This window comes from Bufo gargarizans, chromosome 7, assembly GCF_014858855.1.
Source record: "Bufo gargarizans isolate SCDJY-AF-19 chromosome 7, ASM1485885v1, whole genome shotgun sequence".
NCBI lineage: Eukaryota > Metazoa > Chordata > Amphibia > Anura > Bufonidae > Bufo > Bufo gargarizans.
The window spans coordinates 45,169,656-45,193,561 of record NC_058086.1 but is presented as its reverse complement, the minus strand read 5'-3'; the positions used below and the strand labels follow the sequence as shown (position 1 = coordinate 45,193,561).

Genomic DNA, 23,906 nt, shown 5'->3' with positions numbered 1-23,906 from the left:
TTAGCTTCCGTTGCCGATGAGTCGGTTGTCGCTCCTGGGCCCGCTCCTACTGCCGCTCCGGTTGTTGCGCCAGAGTCTACCCCGACACCTGTTGCTGCACCTGCGGTGTTTCGGGGTATGACCGGTTCTGCCCCCCTTCCACAGCGCTTTGGGGGAGAGCCAACTCAGTGCCGAGGTTTCCTTAACCAGGTGGCCATTTATTTCGAGTTGCTGCCACATGCCTTTCCTACTGAGAGATCAAAGGTGGGCTTCTTGATCTCGCTGCTCTCGGACAAGGCCTTGGCCTGGGCCAGCCCTTTATGGGAGAACAACAATCCGGTGGTTGCCGAGTTTTCCGGTTTTGTTGCTTCTCTTCGGAAGGTATTCGATGTGCCGGCTCGTGCTGCCTCTGCTGCGAAGCTCCTTATGTCCATCAGACAGGGTTCACGATCCGTAGCTGAATACGCCATTGAGTTTCGTACCCTGGCAGCAGAGGTGGGCTGGAATAATGAGGCTCTGGTCGCTGCTTTCTCTCATGGTCTCTCGGATGCCTTGAAGGATGAGATTGCAGCCAAGGACCTACCAGTGGAGCTCGAGTCCCTTATTTCTTTCCTGATTTTGATTGACACCAGACTCAGGGAGAGACCTTCCTTTAAGGAGAGCCTGCGGAGGCCTTCTAACAGATTGGCGCCTACGTTTGCTGTCCCACCCGTGCCTCCCTCTCCTCCCACGCCTCCTGGGGATGACTGGTCTGGGGGTCAACCCATGCAGCTGGGGGTTGCTCGCCTGTCCGAGGGGGAGAGGGTACTCCGGAGACGCGAGGGCCGATGCATGTACTGTGGTCTCGGTGGGCATTTTCGGTTGGCATGCCCGAACCGTCCGGGAAACGCTCGCACCTGAGATCCTGTCGGGGGCAGATCTTGGGTGGAGTCTCCTCGTCCCCGGTTTCCCGTGTTGACAAACCACTGATTACTGTTGTCCTCTCCTGGGTCGGGGGCTCGGTGACGACCCAGGCGTTGGTGGACTCTGGTGCTGGTGGCTTGTTCATTGATAGTGTGTTCGCCGCCGCCAATTCCATTCCTCTGCAGCCTCGAGGTTCCCCACTGGCTCTTGAGGCGATAGACGGCAGACCCCTTCTGCCGCCACACGTGACTCAGGAGACCCTTCCAGTGGGGATGGCCATTGGTGCCGTTCACAGAGAGTCGGTCTGTCTCCAGGTTATTTCGTCTCCACACTACTCGGTGGTCTTGGGGTACCCCTGGCTCCAGAAGCATAATCCGACTTTCGATTGGAGATCGGCCGAGATCCTCTCGTGGTCACCGCAGTGTGGGGCTAGTTGCATCCATGGGCCTGTCAAGTTGCTGTGTACTTCCTCGGACTCTCTGTTGCCTCCTGAATACGAGGAGTACCGGGATGTATTCGATAAGGTGCGTGCGGTTGCCCTACCTCCGCACCGCCCATACGATTGTGCCATAGAGTTACAATCTGGTGCCGTTCCTCCTCGTGGCAAAGTCTATCCACTGTCGGTAGCGGAGAATGAGGCCATGGAGGAGTACGTGAGGGAGGCGCTTTCACGCGGACACATTCGCAAATCCTCGTCCCCGGCAGGGGCTGGATTTTTCTTTGTGAAAAAGAAGGGCGGTGAGTTGAGGCCTTGCATCGACTACAGGGGTCTCAATCGCATCACGATCAAGAACGCTTACCCAATACCCTTGATTTCCGAGCTGTTCGATCGCCTCAAAGGGGCCACGGTCTTTACCAAACTCGACCTGAGGGCGGCATATAACCTGGTAAGGATCAAGGCGGGCGATGAGTGGAAGACCGCGTTTAACACCAGGACCGGTCATTATGAATCCTTGGTTATGCCCTTTGGGTTGTGCAATGCGCCCGCAGTCTTCCAGGAATTCATCAACGATGTTTTCCGTGACCTGTTGCAGCAGTGTGTGGTGGTCTATTTGGATGACATCTTGGTATATTCTGCATCCATGGAGGCCCACATTCTGGATGTCAGACGAGTGTTGCAACGCTTACGAGAGAACAAGCTGTTCGGTAAGCTTGAGAAATGCGAATTTCACCGATCCCAGGTAACCTTCTTAGGTTACATCATTTCCGCTGAGGGGTTCTCCATGGATCCTGAGAAGGTTTCGGCTGTCTTACAGTGGCCCCAGCCCAGTGGGCTTCGTGCCCTGCAGCGCTTTTTGGGCTTCGCCAATTATTATCGGAAGTTCATCAGGGACTTTTCCATGCTAGCCAAGCCTCTCACGGATCTGACCAGGAAGGGCAGTAATCCTCAGGTCTGGCCGCTCGAGGCCATCCGAGCTTTTGAGGCTCTAAAGTCCGCCTTTGTGTCGGCTCCGATTCTGTCGCATCCCAACCCTGGGTTGCCTTTTGTCCTCGAGGTGGACGCGTCTGAGACGGGAGTAGGCGCCCTCCTGTCTCAGCGTAGAACACCAGAGGGTCCTCTGCTTCCTTGTGGGTTTTACTCCCGGAAACTGTCTTCCGCGGAGTGCAACTATCAGATTGGTGACAGGGAGTTATTGGCCATCGTGCAGGCCCTTAAAGAATGGAGGCACTTGCTCGAGGGCTCGGTGGTTCCGGTTCTCATCCTGACGGACCACAAGAATCTGACCTACCTCTTTGAGGCCAAGAGATTGACACCACGTCAGGCCAGATGGGCTCTGTTCTTGTCACGTTTTAATTACGTGGTCTCCTACCTACCCGGCTCCAAGAACATCAGAGCGGATGCCTTATCACGGCAGTACTCCGAGCTGTCCGGGGAGGAGTCGATTCCGACTACGGTCATACCCCCGAATCAGATCCTGGCTGCTATTCGCACCAGCCTGACCTCTCCTCTGGGTGAGCAGATTTTGGCGGCTCAATCTGGTGCTCCCTCTGGGAGACCCAACGGCAGATGTTTTGTGCCTGAGGAGTTGCGCACTCGGTTGTTGCGAACCTACCATAACTCCAAGGCCGCGGGGCACCCTGGAAAGAATCAGCTGTCCTGGGCGGTTTCACGTCTGTTCTGGTGGCCTTCTCTACGTTCCGACATCGCCGCATATGTAGCGGCATGCTCCGTTTGTGCCCAGAGTAAGTCCCCTCGGCACCTTCCGTTGGGCCTTTTGCAACCCATAGCCACCGGGGAGCGTCCATGGTCACACCTGGGGATGGATTTCATTGTGGACCTTCCTGCATCCCGAGGCCATACGGTCATTCTCATGATTGTGGATCGGTTTTCCAAAATGTGCCACTGTGTTCCTCTCAAGAAGTTACCCTCTGCACAAGAGTTGGCCTCGATTTTTGCCAGGGAGGTCTTCCGGTTGCACGGTTTGCCCAAGGAGATTGTGTCGGATCGGGGGAGTCAGTTTGTGTCCAGGTTCTGGCGCGCCTTTTGCTCCCAGTTGGGGATTCATCTCTCTTTCTCCTCGGCCTACCACCCTCAGTCCAATGGGGCCGCAGAACGATCCAATCAGGCCTTGGAGCAATTCCTTCGTTGCTATGTCTCCGATCACCAAGACAATTGGGTTGACCTCCTGCCTTGGGCTGAGTTTGCCAGGAACACGGCGGTGAACTCTTCCTCTGGGACGTCTCCCTTCATGGCCAATTATGGGTTCCAACCTGCCGTGTTACCGGAGGTATTCTCTCCCCAGGATACTCCGGCTGTGGAGGATCACCTTTCCGTCCTACGTACTTCTTGGGTACAGATCCAGAGGTCCCTTGAGGTCTCTGCGCAACGCCAGAGACTCCAGGCTAATCGCAGACGAGCGCCCGCTCCTTCCTACCAGGTCGGAGACCGTGTATGGTTGTCCACCCGCAACCTCAACCTTCGAGTGCCCACTCCCAAGCTGGCGCCTCGCTTTGTTGGTCCCTTCCGAGTGCTTCACAGGGTAAACCCGGTAGCCTATGCCCTTGCGCTTCCTCCTGGCATGCGGATCTCCAACGTGTTTCATGTCTCCCTGTTGAAGCCATTGGTGTGTAATCGTTTCACTTCCTCGGTTCCTCGGCCCCGTCCGGTCCAAGTGGGCAATCGTGAGGAATATGAGGTGAGCAATATCCTGGACTCACGCCTGGTCCGCGGTCGGTTGCAGTTTTTGGTCCATTGGCGTGGTTATGGTCCAGAGGAGCGTTCCTGGGTTCCCTCCACAGATGTCCATGCTCCTGCGTTGCTCCGAGCCTTCCACGCACGCTTCCCTCTGAAACCGTTCCTTACTCCGCGGAGGAGGGGCCCTTGAGGGGGAGGTACTGTCATGGTCTTACCTTCTCACTGTTCTCCTTCGTTTGACATGTGCTGGCGGCCATCTTGGTTTCTGGGTTTCTTGTAGCCTCCCACCCTGCGGCTCCTCCTTCCCACTGGGAGGAGCTGGATGCCTAGCTCATATATATAGAAGGTCTGTGGCTTCAGTTCCTTGCTTGGTCCTCCTGTGTGCACATGCTTCAAAGACTGCTGCTGCTTCTGGTTCCTGATCCTGGCCTCGTCTGACTACCCCGTTGGTTCCCGATCCTGGCTTCGTCTGACTACTCCGTTGGTTCCTGATCCTGGCTACGTCTGACTACCCTCCTGGTTCCTGACCTCCGTCTACGCAAGACCCTGCTTCGGTTTAGCCATCCGTTTGGACTTTAGCTACGGCTTGATTTTCAATAAAGCCTTCTTATTCCACCTATCTCTGTTGTACGTCTGGTTCATGGTTCCATGACAGAAAGACAGTGCTGCTGCCAACGCCGTGCGTGCGCCCTTCACCGAAAATACAGTATATGTCTAGGTCTATGGAACTGTATAAACTAAAAACTGTCTGCTGCCCATAGCAACCAATCACAGCACAGCTTTCAATTTGTAATCTGCTCTTGAAACATGAAAGCTGAGCTACGATTGGATAGTTTTTCTTTTTACAGCTTTACAAATCTGTCCCTTGTATGTTGCCCATAGCAACCAATCACAGCACAGCTTTCATTTTGTATGCTACTCTTGAAACATGAGAACTGAGCTACAATTGGATAGTTTTTCTTTTTCACATCTTTATAAATCAGCCCCTTGTATGTTGCCCATAGCAGCCAATCACAACACAGCTTTCATTCTTTAAAAGCAGAGCGCAAAGTGAAAGCTGCGCTATGATTGGACAGTTTTTTTCTTCTTCATAGTCTCCTAAATCTGGCCCCGGTAGTTGTTGCCCATAGCAGCCAATCACAACACAGCTTTCATTTCTTGAGAGCAGACTATAAAATGAAAACTGCTCTGTGATTGGTTGCAGTTTTTCTTTTAGGCAGTTTCATAAATCTGCTCCGGCTAGAACTGAGCACAATCCAAATCCATTCATGCAAGTTTCTGGTTATTCTGTCGCCTAAGTTGTCAAAGCACCCCAACCAACTTTACCCCAGATTGGATTGAATTCACTTCCAACTTAAAGGAGAACTCCGGCTCTCCTTACCTATCTGTTTTACTACATACTTGTGTGCCCAATGAAAAAACAATCATGAGGCGTGTTTTTTTTCCCCTGTGCATTGTGCTGTCCCTCTGTTAGTCATCCTAAAAATGTGTAAAGAAATGGATTATAGGGCATCTATCACACAGTTTGACTCACTTATCGGATAGTTTCAGGCTAGGTGGTGACAAGGGGCCGTATTGGAGACACACATTTCCCATACTTACCAACATTTGAATTGGATATTTAAGGCATTTAAGCCCCAAACCTGCCAGTAACGTCCATTACACCCCCTTAACCTGCCAGTAATGCCCATATGTGAACCCCATCGATTTTCAAGGCCAAATTTTGCTATTGTCAGCTATTCATTTTGTTCCTGTGTTGTCAGGGTGGGTGGCCATACTGAGCCGGGGAGTCAGGAGGAGTGTGCTATGAATGCTTGTGGTCAGCACTACTATCCTACCTTATCTAAGCCTCCAGAAGTACAATAGAGCCACCATTACCTCTCCTAAACACTAATCGTATTGAAATGACTCTGCTCATTCTGTCCCAGTGCATACAGCAAAGCTAAGTGAGTTGCAGAAAGCAAGACATGTCAGCTCATCATGTGCTCTAGTGGTCAGTGTGAGAACTGCCATAGTTCAGGATCTTTTGGGCTAGTAGAAAAAGAAATACAAACATTTCCATTTTGGGAAGGTGGGGGTTGTGTCTATAAAAACCCAAAGATCCGTGAAGGTTTTTACTAGCAGGATATTTCAAGGATGTGGATTTGCTGTGATTGTTGTACAGAAGTTCCCGTCTCTTTGAGTGAATGTTACTGCCCTGATGTTTGTGTTATAGACCCGGGCTCTCCTGTAAGTGACTCCATGCTGGTGGTCCTGGATAACGTCCAACAGCAGCCCGCCTGATAATCTGTAACATGGCTGCAATTAGTGGTGGTTTCCTAGATAAAGAGACAGATAATGAGTGTTAATGGGCGTCACTTCGGGGGCGGCCACCAATCTCCCCATCAGTCCCTATCTTTATTCCATCAGCCCAGAGTGCTCAGTAAAATGCTGCCTGTAAAGACCTTTCTGAGGAAACATCTGAGAAAAGTCACAGACGCACGAGCTCCGGACGCTTAATTAAACATATGAGATAATGGAACAATTTCTGTAACTGGGAGAGGATTTCTGTATAGAACACACAGGTCTGGGAAAAATACATCATCTGCTGTATGTCTAAGGGGGGGGGGGGGGCAGATCTATCTACAGATCTATCTATCTCATATCTATCTATCTATCTCATATCTATCTATCTATCTATCTATCTATCTATCTATCATTTCTATCTATCTATCTATCTATCTCATATCTATCTATCTATCTATCTATCTATCTATCTATCTATCTCATATCTATCTATCTATCTATCTATCTATCTCATATGTATCTATCTATCTATCTTCAAACCTATGTAAAGTTCATAGCCTTTTTCCCAAGATATTACAGAAGGTTCAGGTCATTCTCGTGTCCTCTTTCCTCTGTACTCGTGGTGATGATCTGAACGTCTTCGACTTGAGAAATGTTTCCTCGTCTTTGTGTCTCATTCTTTTGCACACCGGCTATATCTTTTCCTTGAGGAGTCCGGTGTCCAGGAACGGGGACAGAGGACTCTTTTCCTGTATTCTGTCACAACAAATGGGGTTTTCATCAAATAAGTTCAAAGCCTGTTAGAACGAAGGGGGGGGGGGGGGAGAGCAGAGATCCTGCAGAGAGATCCCCCCCGGAGGGCAGCTTTGAGGAGGGGGGGGGGGGGGGGAATCACTACCAAGGACTTCATTTCCGGCTGACTCTGTTTTGGATCATTTATGTAAACATGAATTGTGAACTTACTATTGACTTATCAGCATGGGGTCCTCCTCCCACCCACAGCGCCCCAGATCTTCTGTATGGCCATAAAACAGGTCAACTGGGCAAATTAGACAGAACTGGTTACGTTGTGGATGAGCATAACGGATATGACGACCACACAAGGGGTCAAAACCCGATACTAGATTTACAGCGCCTTGCGAAAGTATTCACCCTCTTGATTTTATTACATTACAGCATTAAGTTCAATGTTTTGTCAATCTAAATTTTATGTGATGGATCAGAACACAATAGTCTAAGTTAGTGAAGTGAAATGAGAAAAATATATAATTAAAACTATTGTTTAGAAATAGAAAACAGAAATTGTCCTGTGCGTATGTATGCACCCCCTTTGTTAGGAAGCCCATAAAAAGCTCTGGTGCAACCAATTACCTTCAGAAGTCACATAATTAGTGAAATGATGTCACCTGTGTGCAATCTAAGTGTCACATGATTTGTCATTACATATACACACCTTTTTTGAAAGGCCCCAGAGGCTGCAACACCTAAGCAAGAGGCATTACTAACCAAACACTGCCATGAAGACCAAGGATCTCTCCAAACAAGTAAGGGACAATGTCGTTGAGAAGGACAAGTCAGGGTTAGGTAATAAAAAATATCAAAATCTTTGATGATCCCCAGGGGAACCATCAAATCTATCATAACCAAATGGAAAGAACACGGCACAGCAGCAAACCTGCCAAGAGACGGCCGCCCACCAAAACTCACAGAGAGGGCAAGGAGGGCATTAATCAGAGAGACAGTACAGAGACCTAATGTACCCCTGGAGGAGCTGCAGAGTTCCACAGCAGAGACTGGAGGATCTGTACATAGGACGACAATAAGCCGTACGCTCCATAGAGTTGGGCTTTATGGCAGAGTGGCCAGAAGAAAGCCATTACTTTCCACTTAAAACAATAAGGCGCGTTGTGAGTTTACGAAAAGGCATGTGGGAGACTTCCAAAATAAATGGAGCAAGGTGCTCTGGTCTGAGGAGACGAAAATTCAACTTTTCGGCCATCAAAGAAAACGCTATGTTTGGCGCAAACCCATCACATCACATCACCCAAAGAACACCATCCCCACAGTGAGACATGGTGGTGGCAGCATCATGCTGGTGGGATGGAACTGGGAAACTGGTCAGGGGGTAGGGAGAGATGGATGGTGCTAAATACAGGGATATCCTTCAGCAGAACCTGTCCCACTCTGTGCGTGATCTGAGGCTCGGACGGAGGCTCACCTTCCAGCAGGACAATGACCCCAAACACACGGCTAAAGCAACACTTGAGGGGTTTACATGTAAATGTGTTGGAATGGCCGAGTCACAGCCCAGATCTCAATCCAATAGAACATCTGTGGTCAGACTTAGAGATTGCTGTTCACAAGCGCAAACATCCAACCTGAAGGAGCCGGAGCAGTTCTGAAAGGAGGAACGGGCAAAAATCCCAGTGGTAAGATGTGGCAACTGCTCATAGAGACTTATCCAAAGTGACTTGGAGCTGTGATTGCCGCAAAAGGCGGCTCTACAAAGTATTGACTCTAGGGGGGTGAATAGTTATGCACATTGACTTTTTCTGTTATTTTGTTTAATTTGTTGTTTGCCTCACAATAATAATAAATAAAAAACATCTTCAAAATTGTGAGCATGTTCTGTAATTACATGATGCAAATCCTCAAACAATCCATGTTAATTCCAGGTTGTGAGGCACCAAAATACGAAAAAAAAGTCAAGGGGGTGAATACTTTTTCAAGGCACTGTACCTTCTCTATCTCACAAAGAAGCTTTGGGTCTGGATTCTCTTACTCCTAGCAATCAGTACAGTGGACCAGGTCATCCATGAACGGGCCAGGTCCACCACACCTTTGTGGGAGCAGCTCTACACCCAGGATCATAGACGAGGCCCTGAGAAAGAAACCCCATGGAAAATGTCCATTGTAAGACAGCCCCTTTAAGAAAAACTCAAACGTGAAAATTTGATTGGCTCAGAAGAGGATCTCTGCTTGCTGCCTGTGAATGAACGTAGGCCTGCTCACACAGCTGACCATTCACAGTTAGTTGTAGGGTAGTATCATATAAAGGGGTCCTGTGTCTTCTTGTATGAATAGAGCATGAATGAACGTACGCATGGAGCAGCAGTCAACCAGGCGTGCTGCAGCTCCATGCACCTTTATGAGACTGCTGAATATTGCCCCCGGAAGAAACTAAGATGACGTGACATTTATGGAAAGCCGGATGAGATACGCTATAATGGTAGCCATATTGGGTGCTACCCAATTTTCCCAGAAATGGTTGAATGGGGTTGTTCATTTGGGTATATTCCTTACTGCAGTATGATTTGCCCAATAAATTGCTGAAAAAAACATGATACGGCTATGATGTGATTATACCGCCATAGTGACTGTTTGTTTGTTTTATGGGAATCTGTCAACAGATTTATACCTATGACACCGGCTGACCTGTTGCATGTGCGCTTGGCAGCTGAAGACATCTGTGTTGGTCCCATGTTCATATGTGTCCACATTACTGAGAAAGATGATGTTTTAATATATGCAAATGAGCTTCTAGGAGCAACGGGGGCGTTGCCGTTACACCTAGAGGCGTTGCACCCAATCTACTGTAATTGACAGAACCAGGCAGTGAAACTGTCATCACCTGGTTTGTCAATCAAACTGCAGAGGGCGCTGCAGTTGCAGAGAAAGCTGAGCCACTAGGTGTAATGGCAACGCCCCCGTTGCTCCTAGAGGCTCATTTGCATATATTAAAACATCATCTTTCTCAGCAATGCGGACACATATGAACATGGGACAAACACAGATACCATCAGCTGTCAGATGTCATAGATACAAAACTGCTGACAGATGCCCTTTAAGATCCCATATGTGACCATATCATCAACAAATTGGTGGTATTGGGGTGGTTGCTTAATGTGTCCATGCCCTTGCCATTCCGTCTCTACGTCTAAACAATGGCACAATTCTGAGAACGCCATGCAAACAATATTCACCTTGTTAATAAGCTGACTTCGCATTTCAAGGTCAAGCATTTTTCGAATTGTCCAAGGAAAATAAAAATGGCCGAGGATCGCACAGCTCCAGGGGCTGGCGAGTAACTTTTGACCTATGAGAATGCAACTGATTGGCATCGTGACTCGAGTGGGGAAGGCTACATTGAAACGCTCAGTCGGAACAAAACCGCCTTGTCCTGACTTTTCTATGATGCTGAGGACACTGGAGACTGAATGCACAAAGAGAAAGAGGTGGCCGGTGAGACTTTGTGTAGAGGAAGCGTTCTCCTTCCAAAGAACCCGGGCCCCTGTTGATTTACTGACCTTGCTGAAAAGGCGAGCCGAGACAGAACGTTCCCTTTGGGTTAAGTGAAGGCAGGTGTTCTGTGCAGCAGATAAGCTCCTCAAACTGAACTACAAATATATCTCGTTTCCTGCCTCCGAAAGACGAGATGTGGGACATTCACCGCCTTGTCATGCATCAAACGCAATTAAATGGGGATTTGGCCATTGACTTCCAGTGCATTGTACTGGTGGACGAATTCACAGCTTTGTATCATTTAATGGGCTCGAACTATTGTCAGGTGAGGGACAAAGATCCACAATACTAAACCTGTGGCCGCTCAGACCAAGCAAAAGGATGGGCGCGAGTATGTAGTCTGTGATTATAATAATTCTCCAGAGCTGCACTCACCGTTCTGCTGGTGCAGTCACTGTGTACATACATTATCCTTATCCTGTACTGATCCTGAGTTACATCCTGTATTATACTCCAGAGCTAAACTCACTATTCTGCTGGTGCAGTCACTGTGTACATACATTACTTATCCTGTACTGATCCTGAGTTACATCCTGTATTATACTCCAGAGCTGAACTCACTATTCTGCTGGTGCAGTCACTGTGTACATTTTACTTATCCTGTACTGATCCTGAGTTACATCCTGTATTATACTCTAGAGCTGCACTCACTATTCTGCTGGTGCAGTCACTGTGTACATACATTACTTATCCTGTACTGATCCTGAGTTACATCCTGTATTATACTCCAGAGCTGCACTCACTATTCTGCTGGTGCAGTCACTGTGTATATACATTACATTACTTATCCTGTACTGATCCTGAGTTATATCCTGTATTATACTCCAGAGCTGCATTCACTATTCTGCTGGTGCAGTCACTGTGTACAAACATTACTTATCCTGTACTGATCCTGAGTTACATCCTGTATTATACTCCAAAGCTGCACTCACTATTCTGCTGGTGCAGTCACTGTGTACATACATTACATTACTTATCCTGTACTGATCCTGAGTTATATCCTGTATTATACTCCAGAGCTGCACTCACTATTCTGCTAGTGCAGTCACTGTGTACATACATTACTTATCCTGTACTGATCCTGACTTACATCCTGTATTATACTCCAGAGCTGTACTCACTATACTGCTAGTGGAGTCACTGTGTACATACATTACATTACTTATCCTGTACTGATCCTGAATTACATCCTGTATTATACTCCAGAGCTGTACTCACTATTCTGCTGGTACAGTCACTGTATACATACATTACTTATCCTGTACTGATCCTGAGTTACATCCTGTATTACACTCCAGAGCTGCACTCACTATTCTGCTGGTGCAGTCACTGTGTGCATACATTACTTATCCTGTACTGATCCTAAGTTACATCCTGTATTATACTCCAGAGCTGCGCTCACTATTCTGCTGGTGCAGTCACTGTGTACATACATTACTTATCCTGTACTGATCCTGAGTTACATCCTGTATTATACTCCAGAGCTGCGCTCACTATTCTGCTGGTGCAGTCACTGTGTACATACATTACTTATCCTGTACTGATCCTGAGTTACATCCTGTATTATACTCCAGAGCTGCGCTCACTATTCTGCTGGTGTAGTCACTGTGTACATACATTACATTATTTATCCTGTACTGATCCTGAGTTACATCCTGTATTATACTCCAGAGCTGCACTCACTATTCTGCTGGTGCAGTCACTGTGTACATACATTACTTATCCTGTACTGATCCTGAGTTACATCCTGTATTGTACAGTTCTGCTGGTTATTGGAAACAATCAGTAAGTATATTGATAGACACTCCCATAACGACTTAGCCGAGTCTCAATAAAGCAGCAGTTACTTTTCCTCATCAGATTATATTACAATTTCTGGTGTAAAGATGACTCTTTCCCAAATACACTTCACCAAAGCAATGTCTGTGCATACAATGAACAAGCAGGAAATGCTGGGAGATTTGAGCTCTGAATCCTGCAGAGTTGTGAGTGCAGCTCTGAAGTATAATACAAAGTAACCTTGACAAAGCCTTCAGAATCTTCTCTCCTGGCAGCTGTAAGAAATTTCCTGCCTTCCTGCATCCCACGACTGACTGACTGACGCTCTCTGACCAGCTTCGCTATGGCTACTATTTCCTAGCACAAAAATATATTTTGTAAAAAGTGAATTCCGCGTCACAGAATGATACTACATGGCACCCGCTCTTACACTGTGCCGTCAAATAGTCAGTGACATAAAAATCTACTCGGCAAGAAAACTGTGTTATGCATCACAAAATAGCATTTTATGTCGGTTACAAAATCATATTATTTATCACAAAAATGATATTGTGCGTCACAAAATGGTGTAATACATCACAAAAGCGCATTCTGTCAGATGCTGGAACCACACGGCCCTTGCAGGCTGTTGCACTAAATACGTTGTTCTTAAATTTCGTTTACACTGAGCAATAAAGTTCTCATTGTTTGAAGGCACCGCCGTATCCAGGAAAGATTCCTATTTTCACATATGTAAAATTTAAATGTAAGTTCCACCCCAGGAGAACGCCCCCCAAACAATCGGGAATGGCCTCTTTTGGGTCAACAACTGGACTTTCGCCTCTATGGTGCAGAAATACAATAGGCCCGTACTTGCCAACATTTGTGTTGGGGTATTTAAGCCCCGCCCCTAACCTGACTGGGAACACCCATTTATGGGCATGATTTCCCTAAACCCCACCCAATTCCAAGCCGAGGCAACCTGAATTTGCTAGGATTGCCTTTGAAACTTTGGGCTAATCCTGGTGTATTGGAAGCCAACTTTGTAGGCCCTGTTGCCCATAGCAACCTATCATGTTGGCCCAGAGCAGCAAACCTTGTTGCCCGTAGCAACCGTTCAAATTCAAGTCCATGGGTCAGCTTAGAAAATGAAAGCTGGACTCTGGTTGGTTGCCGTAGGAAACATAGATGCCTTGGACTGGCTAAATGTCTATGGCTTTATGTCTGTGATATGGGACCACAATTAGCCCCATGTATGAAGACTATCCATGTCGCCCTTAGCAATGACCCTTGTTGCCCGTAGCAACCCTTCAAGTCTGTGTTTCGGTTTTAAAAAATGAAAGCTGAGCTCTGATTGGTTGCTGTGGGCAATATGGCTGCCTTGGCTGACTCCCTCACTCTTCGGCTTTGTGTGTGTTTACCTGGCCGCCGTGGAGGCTTTTACTGGTGCCGCGCACCTGACACTGGTTCCAGTTGGCAGTTCACTGAGCCGAACTCCCTATTTCCCAGTCCTGGCGTTTACGAGGGGCAAACGCTGTTTTATATATCGGAGGAGGGTACGGTTTACTGCTCGCTGACCGCCAGGTGCTGCCGAATCACTGATTTCATTGGTGTTTCACAGAAATTTCACTCACATTTTACAAGCAGCAAAATAAGAAGCTTAAAAGAAGAATTTGGAAGGAAAAACGTGCGCTAAGACCCCCATCCTCCGCAGACCGAGGGGTTTGCCATTTAGATGAGTAGAGGGGGAAATTTCCCCATATTCTAGGAGGTCCCTATAAGAGACAGTGTCGGTTTATACTGCTGTCTTGGGTTTTATTCATGAATACATTCATTCAACTGTCTTTATCCGTTATCTGACTTCCCACAATTCCATGCGCTCTTACAGGCTCTCCTCTGTGTAGTCAGGACCTATAGAATTGTTCATCCTGAGCACTCTGATTATTGAGTAAAATGCAAGACAGTAGTAAAAACTGACACTGCTCTACAACAACTATATTGTACAATAATACAGCAACAGTACTATGCTGTTACCATTCAACACTACCACATCTTTACTAAACCTGCACCATTACAACCATACTGTACACAATACTACACTGCTACATGTGCTGTATACTATACTATGGCAACTATATTGTACTGTTACTATACTACACTACCACATGTACTGTATACTATACTACTGCAACTATACTGTACTGTATACTATACTACACTACCACATGTACTGTATACTATACTACCGCAACTATACTGTACTTTATACTATACTACACTACCACATGTACTGTATACTATACTACCGCAACTATACTGTACTTTATACTATACTACACTACCACATGTACTGTATACTATACTACCGCAACTATACTGTACTTTATACTATACTACACTACCACATGTACTGTATACTATACTACCGCAACTATACTGTACTTTATACTATACTACACTGCTTCATATACTGTATACTATACTAATGCAACTATACACTACTGTATACTATACTACCACATGTACTGTATACTATACTACCGCAACTATACTGTACTTTATACTATACTACACTACCACATGTACTGCATACTATACTACCGCAACTATACTGTACTTTATACTATACTACACTACCACATGTACTGTATACTATACTACCGCAACTATACTGTACTTTATACTATACTACACTGCTTCATATACTGTATACTATACTAATGCAACTATACACTACTGTATACTATACTACCACATGTACTGTATACTATACTACCGCAACTATACTGTACTTTATACTATACTACACTACCACATGTACTGCATACTATACTACCGCAACTATACTGTACTTTATACTATACTACACTACCACATGTACTGTATACTATACTACCGCAACTATACTGTACTTTATACTATACTACACTGCTTCATATACTGTATACTATACTAATGCAACTATACACTACTGTATACTATACTACCACATTTACTGTATACTATACTACTGCAACTATACTGTACTGTATACAATACTACACTACTACATGTATTGTATGCTATATTATTGCAACTATACTGTACTGTTTCTATACTACACTACCACATGTACTGTATACTATACTACCACAACTATACTGTACTGTATACTGTAATACACTGCTACATATACTGTATACTATACTAGCGCAACTATACACTACTGTGTACTATACTACCACATGTACTGTATACTATACTACTGCAACTATACTGTACTGTTACAATACTACACTACCACATGTATACTATACTACCGCAACTATTCTGTACTGTTACCATACTACATTACCACATGTATACTATACTACATTACCACATGTATACTATACTACTGCAACTAGACTGTACTGTTACAATACTACATTACCACATGTATACTAAACTACCGCAACTATTCTGTACTGTTACCATACTACATTACCACATGTATACTATACTACCGCAACTATACTGTACTGTTACCATACTACACTACCACATGTATACTATACTACCGCAACTATACTGTACTATGAATACTGCACTCTTTTTTTGGCCAGGCCATGTTAGACTGTAACGGAGCAGCGATTCATTCATCTAATCCTCTGGGCTGTAGACTTTCAGCGTCCAGGTTTATGGACTTCAATATCACGTTGCATCCAGTGGATTTTTGCGCCTGTATAAATGAGCTGCCCCAGAATCCGAGGCTGCGAGATAAATCTCATTCTGTATTTGCCAGTTTCTTAATGTACTTTAAATAAAACCTTCTGCAGTATGTGTTTCAGAAGATGACTGCCAGCAGGGTTATATGGAGCCAGGGTGATACACTGCGGCTGCAATGAGGCACCTGTGTTGCCAGCCCAGAGTCACAAGGGGTTGCAATGAGGCGCCTGTACAACCCACCTGGGGTCACATGTTGAGACTAAGATAAGTGGCCACAGTTTAATATTGTAACTATATGTGAATATCATTTAGTTTCACTTAAAGAGTACATCTCAGCAGGATCAACCCTATTTATCCAGGCATACCACTGAGTGGAGGTGATCCTGCTGATTAAAACTATACCTATTTTGTGAAAATCGGTTAAATCGTTCCTGAGAAAAAATACTTTTATAATTGAGGCAAATGAGAGCTTCAGTGCCATGAGGGGCGTGGCTAAGCTCCTCTAATTTCCTGTGTCGGCCACACCCCTTGGTACACTGAAGCCCCCATGTGCTCGAGAATAAAAGGCTTTTTTTTTCAGGAACGCCACAGCCGATTTTCACAAAATAGGTATTGTTTTAATCAGCAGTATCAACCCTAACAGGAAGTATGCATGATTTCATAGGTTTGACCCTGCAGACAGATGCGCTTTAATCCCATATAACCTAATCAATAGGGGGGTTTGTCAGTGGCTTAACAAGAATTCACCTCAATGATGTGTACCAGTGCCCCCAAACTTTCATGTGTCATTTGTTATATTCATGTCTTCTTATGTGGTCAGGACCTTTGTGCCCGCTCACACCCCAGGGCCCCCAAATATTGGTATGTCATTGCTGCCTAGTACGGTATACCAGCAATGCCAGTTAAGTAAACCCTATAATTTGCCACAACCACAGATAATGAATGATAACCACTGCTCTGCCTCAGCCTCTGAAACGCAATAGCATTCAGTACATGAAGCAGAAAATGAGGAACATTCCTGCCATGAGGAGTCACTGAGGCAGCGGGGCCTGTGATTTCCAGGAGACATTGAGAACAATAATATATTCCTGGAAATGTGGGCTTGGAGCACGAACAGCGACCACTAAGTGAGGGAGTGTTGGATGCGAAACGCGTCGTGGTCAACAATCTACTTCATTTTCAGGACTCACTGAGGTGCAGAAAGGGCATTATCTCTGCTATATCTGTTTTCCCTGTTGACTGTCAGTTGATCCCGTGTCCCAGACTCAGCGACTTTACTCAGATGTCAACATTCATTTGGGAACAACTTATTATCTGCTCAGTACAATTGTTTCATTGTGAAACTTTTTCATTAAGGCTGCAGACTTTCCCAAAGCTACAAGGGGATTTGTAAGGGCTGGGGCAGTCACAAAAAAATGATCTACAAAAAACCCCAATGAACCTCTTTAATTGTGACACATTCAATAACATTAACTGTGTCTGTCTTACTGTTAAAAAATCACACTTGACAATTAATTCCTTGTTTGCTGAAAATGACCACAGGAAATTTTAGTCAATAATACAGTACATAACTACCATAGTTCTGCCTCCTATGTACAAGAGTATACCTGCTATAATACTGCCTCCTATGTACACGAATATAACTACTATAATACTGCTCCTATGTACAAGAATATAACTACTATAATACTGCTCCTATGTACAAGAATATAACTACTATAATACTGCTCCTATGTACAAGAATATAACTACTATAATACTGCTCCTATGTACAAGAGTATAACTACTATAATACTGCTCCTATGTACAAGAATATAACTACTATAATACTGCTCCTATGTACAAGAATATAACTACTATAATACTGCTCCTATGTACAAGAGTATAACTACTATAATACTGCCTCCTATGTACAAGAATATAACTACTATAATACTGCTCCTATGTACAAGAATATAACTACTATAATACTGCTCCTATGTATAAGAATATAACTACTGTAATACTGCCTCCTATGTACAAGAATATAACTACTATAATACTGCCTCCTATGTACAAGAATATAACTACTATAATACTGCCTCCTATGTACAAGAATATAACTACTATAATACTGCTCCTATATACAAGAATATAACTACTATAATACTGCTCCTATGTACAAGGATATAACTACTATAATACTGCCTCCTATGTACAAGAATACAACTACTATAATACTGCTCCTATATACAAGAATATAACTACTATAATACTGCTCCTATGTACAAGGATATAACTACTATAATACTGCCTCCTATGTACAAGAATACAACTACTATAATACTGCTCCTATGTACAAGAATATAACTACTATAATACTGCTCCTATGTACAAGAATATAACTATTTTAATACTGCCTCCTATGTACAAGAATATAACTACTATAATACTGCCTCCTGTGTACAAGAATATAACTACTATAATACTACCTCCTATGTACAAGAATATAACTACTATAATACTGCTCCTATGTACAAGAATATAACTACTATAATACTGCTCCTATGTACAAGATTACAACTACTATAATACTGCCTTCTATGTACAAGAATATAACTACTATGATACTGCCTCCTATGTACAAGAATATAACTACTATAATACTGCCTCCTATGTACAAGAATATAACTTCTATAATACTGCTCCTATGTACAAGACTATAACTACTATAATGCTGCTCCTATGTACAAGAGTATAACTACTATAATACTGCTCCTATGTACAAGAATATAACTACTATAATACTGCTCCTATGTACAAGAATATAACTACTATAATACTGTCTCCTATGTACAGGAATATCACTACTATAATACTGCTCCTATGTACAGGAATATAACTACTATAATACTGCTCTTATGTACAAGAATATAACTACTATAATCCTGCTCCTATGTACAAGAATATAACTACTATAATACTGCTTCTATGTACAAGAATATAACTACTATAATACTGCTCCTATGTACAGGAATATAACTACTATAATACTGCTCCTATGTACAGGAATATAACTACTATAATACTGCTCCTATGTACAAGAATATAACTACTATAATACTGCTCCTATGTACAAGAATATAACTACTATAATACTGCTCCTATGTACAAGAATATAACTACTATAATACTGCTTCTATGTACAAGAGTATAACTACTATAATACTGCTCCTATGTACAAGAATATAACTACTATAATACTGCTCCAATATACAAGAATATAACTACTATAATACTGCTCCTTTGTACCTATTTATGGGAAACCTCACTCTGTATCATGAACGTCATTTCCAGCTGAAATCCTCATAACATTTATTGATGAGATATCTTCCAGAAGCAGCACCACACCTGTCTCCAGGCTGTCTGTAGTATTGCAGCTCTGTTCCAGTTAATACCGCACACACCACCTGCAGATCTTCTGGAAGAAAGCAGAATACATGTCTCTAGTCATTCATTGTGACTAAATGCTCACAGATCGCAGTCATTGTGCCCTGTGGTTACAGAGGTTGCAGGAGACGATTCGCGTGGTGAGGGCGGCTTTTCTGTGATTTACGTGCCGCTATCATTCTGCGTCCGCAGCCTTATAAACCTTCAGTGCTGCTACCATCGCTGTCACACCTGTTCCTCTGGAATGTGCAGCTATTTTGGGGGTAACCTAATTAAAATGTCAGCACAACATTAACATCTTTCAGCGCTACAAAATTGCGCATCCAGAAAATGTGGGCGTGGCTTCTTTTCACATCCCCATCTGTACTGTGCCGTAAGAGCCGTTCCTTTTTACATGGCTCCAATACTTCATATATTATTGTGAACACCCCTCCCCCACTTAAAAAATAAATAAATTTCTACCGTCCAACCTGGACGACCGTCTCGCTATAACAAGGGTTGATGTTCTTGATCCAAGTGTTTTTCCACCGCGCCTTTCTCCAGCGTAAAACCCCCTCCGGGTCCGTGCGCCGTCCATCCTACAGACGGGAAGAATTTTTGTGTCACGTTTCCTAAGCTCTGCGGGTTTAATATTTGGCGTGCAGGAGGCGTGCAGGCGGCCAAGGCTGTATCAGGAGTGATATTCTGACACATGGGTCTTGGGGAGGAAATTAACACAATTGGTAACGTTCCCAAATGCCTTTTTCACTCATAGACTTTGTTATTGGAAGGCATTAACCCCTTGTGCGCTGCAGGACTCTGTTTTCACTCAGCTCATCCTATCGCTGCACCCGTGGCATGGGATGCACGGAGGAAGAGTGCGCCTTTAATTCAGCGGAATGTCGCAGCGGACAGCCTGACCCTACCGGACACAGTGGTGCGGTGGTATGAATGCATGTGCAGTGTGTCCTCCACTATTATCACCAGGCCCGGATCATAGCGGAGACATGCATGCCTGCGTTAAAATTCTTCTATCGTGGCAAATGTTAGGCCTCTTTCCCACAGGCGTGTGCGGGCCGCAATGCACGAGCACAGTCTGTGGGGCAGCCGCAGCGGATCGCAGACCCATTCACTAAAATGGGTCCGCCATCCGGCAGTTCCGCAAAAAGATAGGCAGGAACGGAAGTACGGGACGAAACCCCACAGAAGCAGTCCGTAGCGCTTCCGTAGGGTTCCGTTCCATGCTTCCGTTCTGCACCATTCCGCATCTCCAGATTTGCTGACCCATTAAAGTGAATGGGTCCGCATCCGTGATGCGGAATGCCCACGGAACGGCACCCGTTTATTGCGGATCCGCAAATGTGGTCCGGAATACGGCAACGGGGGGCGCACACGCCCGTGGGAAAGAGGCCTTTTGCTGATGAATTTGGATTCTATGTAGCACTGTGGTTTTTCATTATATGGCGCTATTATTTATGCAACCTACCATGTAAAGGGCCAGTCTTAGCCTCCGATTATCAGGCTGGAATAACACAATATAAGAATATAATTGTACCTATACGCCCTCCTCGCTTGCAGGGACAGCAGATAGTGATCGGCGTTACGTACTGTGCGCCCTCAGGCCTCGCTTTCGCGCCGTCCGCTGTCATCCCAAGCATGTCGGTTTTTACACTTTATGAAATAAATTGCACCTCAAGGTTTTTTCCAGTGACAAGGATGCAAGGTCCGGCTAATCCGCCTATCCTCCCAGACCTTGGGGCCATGTATTTGATCAGACAGGCTCTTCCTCAGGATCCTGTCAGTTGTGTTGAATCATTCATAGTATCTTCTAAAGGCCGTCACATCTGATTCATGCAGCTGTCCATCGCCCCTCCCCTGAGCCAGTGCCTTTACAGGTGGAGCTACCGTCCAACTTTTCAACCTTGTAAAATTTTGTTTTACAAGCAAATTTGTGTTTCTCAGACTAGAGTTTTATGGGATGTCAGTGGGGGGTTATGTCACCTCCATTTGATTTGGTGGCTTTAGTCCTCATGTCATCAGCTCAGAGCGTCTCCCTCTCTGGAGGACCTGCCCTGTCCTGCATTACACAGGCAACCACTGAATTTAATGGACACGGTGTAATACTTATTTTCTCCTGTGGTGGTGCTGCAGGGAAACTGAACACTTGTTTTCCCACAGATTACAGCTGATCGCTCTGATCACTTTGTGATTTCTAATAAGGAGGCATTGTCCAAAGCAGGCATCATCTTTACGGACTGCACTTGGCTCTTGTATGTGTCAGCAGTTCCCCAACAATATGTTCGATTGACTTGATTTTTTGGGACTCTCCTTCTGGGATTGATGGCCTGTCCTTAGGACACATCACAGGTAGTGTAAACTTCAACTAGACGTTTTTTTTATGCATAAATCTGGTGACGGATTTACCATACTCCAAATTTACAAATTCTCTGCACCGCAGAAGATAGGACATGTCCTATCTTTTGCCGAATATTGTGGATCGTGGACCCATTCAAGTGAATGGGTCTGTGCCGCAATACAGGATTCACGCGGCCGGTGCCCGTGCATTGCGGCAGTTTGCAGTCCGCAGTACAGACGGCTTACGTTCATGTGAATGCATCCTAAGACCGTTCATATTCCTCAGCAGTGTAAACTATTAGTAAATGTGCCCCAATGTGTAATCGGGAACCGCGGTAGAGATTTTACGTAGAGCCCTGATCTGCGTGTATAAAACGTATAATCATGAGATCAGACATTCTCAGAAGCCCCTATGCCGTACGCCTTCTTTTCACTGACTGCGCACCATGTAGCGGTCATGCCGCCGCCGCTGTGTTTGTTTGGGTTTCCGTGCATTGATGCTGCACAGATAGAATCTCCTGAACCGTATTAGTTACAGTTAGTTACCGTCCGGGATTATTTGTGTAGATGCGGATGTATGGACGTCGTCTTCATGTGTTTTGATCTGCAGGACAGCTCGGGGTCTGCTCCTCATAAAGGCCCCTTCTTACAGAAGATGATTCCTGTGATATAATTTGACATCATAATGATAAGATTACGAGGTTGAGTAACTGTGCCGGTCTTTGAAGGAATGAGGATAATTGCAGGTCCCCGCGTGAGGGAAGGACAATGAGGCAGTCATATTGGACCATCAATGGTCCCTTTCTTTGGCACGGTATAGGCCGTTCTGGCGCAGCACGGATCTCACATCGGAGGCCTCTCATTTCTACAGCAACACAGGCCTAGGAGTCCAGACTAACATGGAAGACACAAACCGCCTGAGCGGTGTGCGGGGAACCGCAAATCTGGGGAAATGAATATTCGCCCCATAATACCAGCATCTAAAATAATTATATATAAAATGTACTTGATTATAATTATATACTATCTATCTATCTATCTCCTATCTATCTATCTATCTATCTATCTATCTATCTATCTATCATCTATCTATTATCTATCTATCAATCAATCTTTATTGGCAGGTCTAAAATTATACATTAGTATTGCCAAAGCATGTGGGAAATAGGGGGTTAAGAAATGGGGACACACCCGGGGTTGGTATCTATCTCATATCTATCTATCTATCTATCTATCTATCTATCTATCTATCTATCTATCTATCTCCTATCTATCTATCTCCTATCTATCTATCTATCTATCTATCTATCTATCTCATATCTATCTATCTATCTCATATCTATCTATCTATCTATCTCATATCTATCTATCTATCTATATCTATCTATCTCCTATCTATCTATCTATCTATCTATCTCATATCTATCTATCTATCTATCTATCTATCTATTGCATATATATCTATCTATCTATCTCATATCTATCTATCTATCTATCTATCTCATATCTATCTATCTATCTATATCTATCTATCTCCTATCTATCTATCTATCTATCTCATATCTATCTATCTATCTATCTATCTATCTATCTATCTATCTATCTATCTCATATCTATCTATCTCATATCTATCTATCGCATATCTATCTATCTATCTCATATCTATCTATCTCATATATATCTATCGCATATCTATCTATCTATCTATCTATCTATCTATCGCATATCTATCTATCTCATATCTATCTATCTATCAATCAATAAAGCTTTATTGGCAGATCTAAATTATACATTAGTATTGCCAAAGCATGTGGGAAATAGGGGGTTGAGAAATGGGGACACACCCGGGGTCGGTGTCTATCTCATATCTATCTATGTTCCTTATATCTATCTATTTATTATCCATCTATCATCTCGGTCTTTCTATTTATTTCATATTTATCTATCCATCTATTTGTCTTTTCTATCTCTCTGGTTGTACGACATTGTATAGTTGGGGGAGAAAGATACATGTTGATCATCTATTCCCCCCCCCCCCCCCCCCACTTATTTGGTATTCATCTCATAACACTCTCCTATCTATCTATCCAT

General features: G+C 44.4%; 1 protein-coding gene across 4 annotated transcripts in view; it reads left to right on the top strand.

The window, feature by feature from the left end:
* Positions 1-23,906, top strand: part of ROR1 (receptor tyrosine kinase like orphan receptor 1) — a 205,581-nt gene that overhangs the window by 21,001 nt on the left and 160,674 nt on the right. The window lies entirely within an intron of this gene.